The sequence below is a fragment of the Arachis duranensis genome, chromosome 1, assembly GCF_000817695.3.
Source record: "Arachis duranensis cultivar V14167 chromosome 1, aradu.V14167.gnm2.J7QH, whole genome shotgun sequence".
NCBI classification, from domain to species: domain Eukaryota; kingdom Viridiplantae; phylum Streptophyta; class Magnoliopsida; order Fabales; family Fabaceae; genus Arachis; species Arachis duranensis.
The window spans coordinates 37,909,456-37,915,965 of NC_029772.3; positions in this window are offsets into that span (position 1 = coordinate 37,909,456).

Sequence of the window (6,510 nt, forward strand, 5' to 3'; positions counted from 1 at the left end):
CTTCCGGGCCCACTTGGTGTGTGCTTGGGCTGAGCATTGAAGCTTTCATGTGTAGAGACTTTTCTTGGAGTTAAACGCCAGCTTTTGTGCCAGTTTGGGCGTTTAACTCCCATTCTTGTGCCAGTTCCGGCGTTTAACGCCGGGCAGTTTTGAGCTGATTTGGAACGCCAGTTTGGGCCATCAAATCTCGGGTAAAGTATGGACTATTATACATTGCTAGAAAGCCCAGGATGTCTACTTTCCAACACCGTTGAGAGCGCGTCAATTGGGCTTCTGTAGCTCCAGAAAATCCACTTCGAGTGCAGGGAGGTCAGAATCCAACAGCATCTGCAGTCCTTTTTAGCCTCTGAATCAGATTTTTTGCTCAGGTCCCTCAATTTCAGCCAGAAAATACCTGAAATCACAAAAAAATACACAAACTCATAGTAAAGTCCAGAAAAGTGAATTTTAACTAAAAACTAATAAAAATATACTAAAAACTAACTAAAACATACTAAAAACATACTAAAAATAATGCGAAAAAGCGTATAAATTATCCGTTCATCACGACACTACTTTCAGAGTCACACAATAATAGTGCCAACAGACCAACTCCTGAGGCAGATATTAACCAGACCCGAGCTTGCCGGACAATTAATAAAATGGTCCATCGAACTCTCCGAGTTCGATATTCAATACGAATCAAGAAAAACTCTGAAAGCACAAATACTTGCCGACTTCGTATCAGAAATGACCAATGAAACACAACATACAGAGGCCAACTGGAGTATACATGTTGATGGGGCATCAAACAGAGAGGGCAGCGGAGCAGGAATACTACTAAAGGAAGGAGAGAAAGTGATAGCCGAGCAATCACTACAGTTCCGCTTCAACGCAAGTAACAACCAGGCAGAATATGAGGCTCTACTAGCAGGACTAAAACTCGTCCAAAAACTAAGAATACCTCAGATAATAGTTTACTGTGACTTTTCACAAGTAGTACATCAAATCAAGGGCGAATACCAGGTAAAAGATCCTTTGTTAGAGAAATATTGACTCATAACAAAGGATCTCATCTCAAAATTCAGAAAATTCGATATTATCCATGTAAACCGAGAACAAAACACCAGAGCCAACGTGTTAGCCAAATTAGCCACAATAAGGCAAATGGAAAACACACCGGCGCTGTCTCAGCTAACACTTGATAAGTCGAGCTTTGAGCAGGACACAATCTTAAGCATCATGCAGGTACAAGACTGGAGAACACCTTTCATCGACTACATCAATACAGGTGTCGTACCAAACAAGGAGCCAAACCCGCATCTCTTCCGAAGAAAAGCAAGCTTCTACACAGTAGTAGGAAATACACTATACAGACGAGGACATTCCCAACCACTCCTTAAATGTATCAGCAAGGACGAAGCCGAAGAGGTTATAGCAGAAACACATGAAGGGGTCTGTGGAAACCACATTGGCGGCCGAGCACTGGCCACCAAAATATTACGAACAGGGTACTACTGGCCAACGATAAAAAGGGATTGTATTTCCAAAGTCAAGGCATGTGACAGCTGTCAAAAGCACGCCACCATCTCAGGGATCCCAGTAGAAAAGCTCCACACCATAGAGTTAAGCTGGCCTTTTGATAGGTGGGGATTAGACATTCTCGGACCTTTCCCAAAAGTGCCAGGTCAGGTAAAGTTCCTCTTAGTATCAATAGATTACTTCTCTAAGTGGATAGAAGCACAACCACTAGCACATATAACGGCAGAAAAGGTGAGATCTTTCCTATGGAAAAATATCATATGTAGGTATGGCATCCCAAGAGAGATAATATCGGATAACGGGAGATAATTCACAGACCACAAACTTGATTCTTTCCTAACAAATTTCAAAATTACACATCACTTCAGCTCGGTTGAGCATCCACAAACCAACGGATAAATTGAGTCGGCTAACAGAATTATCTTGCAGAGACTAAAGAAAAAGCTTGGCGAGGCAAAAGGCGAGTGGGCCGATCTCATTCCAGAAATCTTGTGGGGTTACAATACTACGGTACAATCTGCCACAGGAGAAACTCCCTTCAAGCTGGTATATGGGGTGGACGCACTAATCCCAATAGAGATCGGCATACTGACGTTAAGATCCGAGCTATACAATCCACAAGGCAATGCGCAAGCTAGAACAACCGAATTGGACCTCATAGAGGAAGAAAGAGATATCTCAGCCATAAGGCAACGAGCAATGAAGAGTTTCATCGAAAGAAGACACAGCAAAAAGGTAGTACCAAGGTCTTTCCAAGAAGGAGACCTTGTACTCAGGTGAACAGAAGAAGCACGGAATCCTCCAACACATGAAAAATTAGCAGCAAATTGAGAAGGACCACTCCGAGTAGCCAGAAACCTCGGCAAGGGGGCTTACAAGCTAGAAACCCTTACGGGGGAACAACTCCTAGGAACATGGAATGTGATATCACTAAGGAAATACCAATCATGATTATACACTGTATTACCCGAATGAAGGTACTCTTTTTCCCCTTCGAAGGTTTTTTCCCACATGGGTTTTACTCGAAGAGGGTTTTAACGAGGCTGGATGCCCCAAGTCATTGTGTAAACGCAATCGCTAATGCAAAATAGAATTTTATTGTTATCATAACCTTAATAACTAACATATTTTATAATCAAAGAGATTAAGAGTCAAAACAAAAATCGAGCTTCATACTCAGAAACCAACAAAACATGCCGAGAATAATACTCGGAAATATCCAAAAAGCGAAACAAACAAGATAAATACATGTCCAAGGCCAAAGAGCCATACATAAGCTTAACAAAATAAAACATAGATAACAAAAGGCCTAATCTGCCTTGTCACCAATACTGGACTCCTCACTATCATCTCCAGCAGCAGCCTCATCCTCCATGAGCTGGCCATTCACAATCACCTTGGTTGCATCAAGCTTCGTCACATCAGACTTAGGAAATAATACCCTGACCTGAGACACAGCACGTTCAAAACCTTGCGCAAAGGCCTCATAGACCTTGGTCTCCAACTCTTTCACTCTCGATCCCAATCGATCATTTTCAGCTTTAGTAGTCTTGACTTCTTCAGGAGAAGAAAGTTAAAGACACCTTTCCTCAGCAAGCTCTGACTCCCTCAACCTTAGAGAAGAAGACAGCTCGACAATAGTCTTCTCCTTCTTTTCCACAGCCAAGGACAACTCGGCAGAATCTAGAGCAGCTTTATTTTTCCTTTCAAGAGCGAGCTTTTGAGCAAGCCCAACAGCCACGATTCGCGCACCAATCACCTACCACAAAGACGGAAGAGTCATAACGGCACAAAGCGGAAACAAACAAAGCAAATTTAATTCCTCACTTGCAGAAAATGGCTTATTCCAACATGTCCAATGCCATCAATCATCTTCATATCATCAAGAAAACAGCAAAGCTCATCATCCATAACAGAAAAAGGATATAGTTTACTCCACAGAGACCGAGTATGCACGTCCTCCAAATAACCGTGCAGTTTTTTCTAAGACTCATAAGCCGATTCCACTCTCTGAAGCTCCATAGACGACTCTCCTTTCTCCAGAAAAGTCTCAGCAATCTTCTCTTTCACATTACCCCTCTTTCGCTTTGGCTTATGGGTCGGATCATGCTGAAATACATGACCCTTCTCGACATTTTTAGTCGAACCTTCTTTCTCCCTTTTCTTTCGTTGATTGAAGAAGGACTTTAGTCCGGCAGTAGTGATAGTAGGAGCCTTGTCACCTGCACAAAAACCGGCAATAAGAAAACAAACCAAGCGCAACACAATAACAAAACACCAAAAACTAAATTACCTAGGTAATCTAGAACAGCTTGCCTATCGGAATCCCATTTCAACAACTCAGATACGGACAACAGACCTTTCGGGACCAACATCTCAAACAAAAACTCCATTAAAATCTGGTCGTCAATCGACCTATCATCCACATCCAGAACTTGCATCGGCTCAGGACACCATGACAAAGAAAATTTCTCAACAAGGTACTCGTTTAGGTAAAAGGAAAACTGCTCAAGCACGCTCCTAACCTTAACGAACATGGTCTTAAAATCTTTAAAAGATGACTTATAAAGACCGAAGATAGCACGACGAGGATAACTACTCAGATTAACCCATAGCCCACGACCAACCCTCTTAGCTTGGAACAACGAAAAAAAGAGCCTAAGAGACGAAGGATGATTAAGGAACTCCATCAAAACCTCGAACGCCCTTACAAACCCCCACGAATTAGGATGAAGCTGACTCGGAGCACAATTCAACCAGTAAAGAACACCACATTCAAAATCAGTGAAGGGAAGCCTAACTCCTAGCTCAGTAAACAAGCAGCTGTACATATAGAAGAAAGCCCAATCATCACGAAAATGGAAGACACGGTCACCAGCATCACAAGGAAGTATCACTATCTTAATACCACTACCACTCCTAACCCATACGTTAGAACCTAGCACATCAACCGACTCCCTATCACTAAACTGAGAAACATAACCTCTAACCCTAGCATCGACCCAGCCATAGAGGTCACCCTCACCAACACCAGCCTTTTCCTCTTCCATGCAACAAAGTAAAGAAAACTAAAATGAGAAAGAAAGAAGGAGCAGGAACACGAATCAGCACTCACTTTTTTTGCTCATTTTCTCCAAAACGTAGAATTCCCAAAATACCAAGAAAAAATCAAAGGGAGAAACACGTTTATTACACATAAAAAGAAGCAGTTACATATGAGGCGTTATCTTCCAATCCAAGCCATCAACACACCCACGATCAAAAACTCCACCAATCACACGGTCAGGGGCACCTCTAAATTCGCAGCATAAATCAAATCAATCACTCATTAAAGTGCAAAGAACAAAGCAAGCATTAAATGCTGCAAACGTTTCAAATTCACCAATAGAACTAAGCCGAGCTTGGGGACTGAAGGACACAGCACAAAAATGAATCCTTAGCCGAGGTATACAACATTACCGAGAAAAAAGCTCGCCTTCGTTCTGTCCAAACCAAGGCAAGCTTGGGGGCTATGATACGTCACCACATACCTCGGTCACCAAAAAACCTCGGAACGTTAATAGATAAGATCGGCCCACTTATTTGAAAATAAGAAACATGCTCGGCAAATATGATCACTGAAACAGAATACGATAACTGACCTACAGACTCAGACTTATCCACAACAAACGGATAAAACAACATCTATAAAGCCGAACTAATATCCTCGGCTATAGGGCAGGTTTTATTCTCAGTCTTTGTATTTTACTTAATACACTTATTAGAGATTATTATTGACTTGAGCGTCAGAGTATCTTTTGCAGGTATTTCCGCCGCGGTGTTTGGTCCTGGTCGACGTATAGCTCTTCCTCTCTGCTGACAACTTGCTCGGAAGTGTTAAAACTTGGCCATCTCAATACTCGGACGAATCAAGATCCAAGTCGAGAAGAACACTCCAGAGTAACACAAAAAGTCACATAGGAGTATCTTAGGTTAGCGCTAAAACACGCAATAAATCTTCTATTATTGGTCTTCTAGGATATTCCCACAAACGAATCTTCCCTCCTTGTTGACCAAACTATCTAAATTGATGAGCTTTTATAAAGGGATAAATTAAAAGATATCATCGGATAAGTTATCTTCAAAGGTCCTAATCTTTCTATTAACTCGAGCAAATTCAGTGTGGACTAAATAATAATCTTTTGTTAAATAAAAAGCGAGTTCATGAATTTTTTTTTCAAAAATCTTATTTATTTATGAAAAAAAATTATTTTTTTAAAACAAAAAAAACTCATAGTACTAACAAAGAGAAGAGATCATACAAAGTTGATACTACATAATTAGTAGTATAATATTCTTCGATTATTTTAAATCGCGTTTAAAAGATGCATACATAAGATTGATAGCGTATGTCAAAATTATCTTTATAACAACTTCAGAATAAATGCAACACTATCCATCTTTTAACTTTTTAGTTTTTCATGATTAAATCAGTTATAAAATAATTAAAAAATCTGAATTCATATATCAAGTGTATCTCTTAACAAAAATATTTTAGGAACAACTAAATTCAAAGTTATCTAGACTTAGAAGGAGAAGAAAGAAAAAAGGAGACGAAACTAAGGAAAATAAATATATATGAAATATAAATTAATGATTTTTTAACTAGCTTTTCATTATCATGCACAAGTACATATGCTAATATTTAAAGTATATATTGAATTCAGTTAAGATGTGTTTTAATATTTTAAATTTTAAATAATTAAAATTTATCATAAAAAATAAATTCGACCAATTCCACACCAAAGAATTTGCCCCCCAAAAAAAAAATACTGAAAAGTGATACATGTAATTCTCATCATTTATGCGTTGACCATGGATCTTTTGATATGACATCACTGTGCACGTAGGTGCCGTTTTTTTCTGCATTAGCTTTCCCCCAAAAGCAAGAGGATTCGGAAAGATGAGAAAAAACAAACAAAAGTACCTCTACAAAGTCTAACATATATC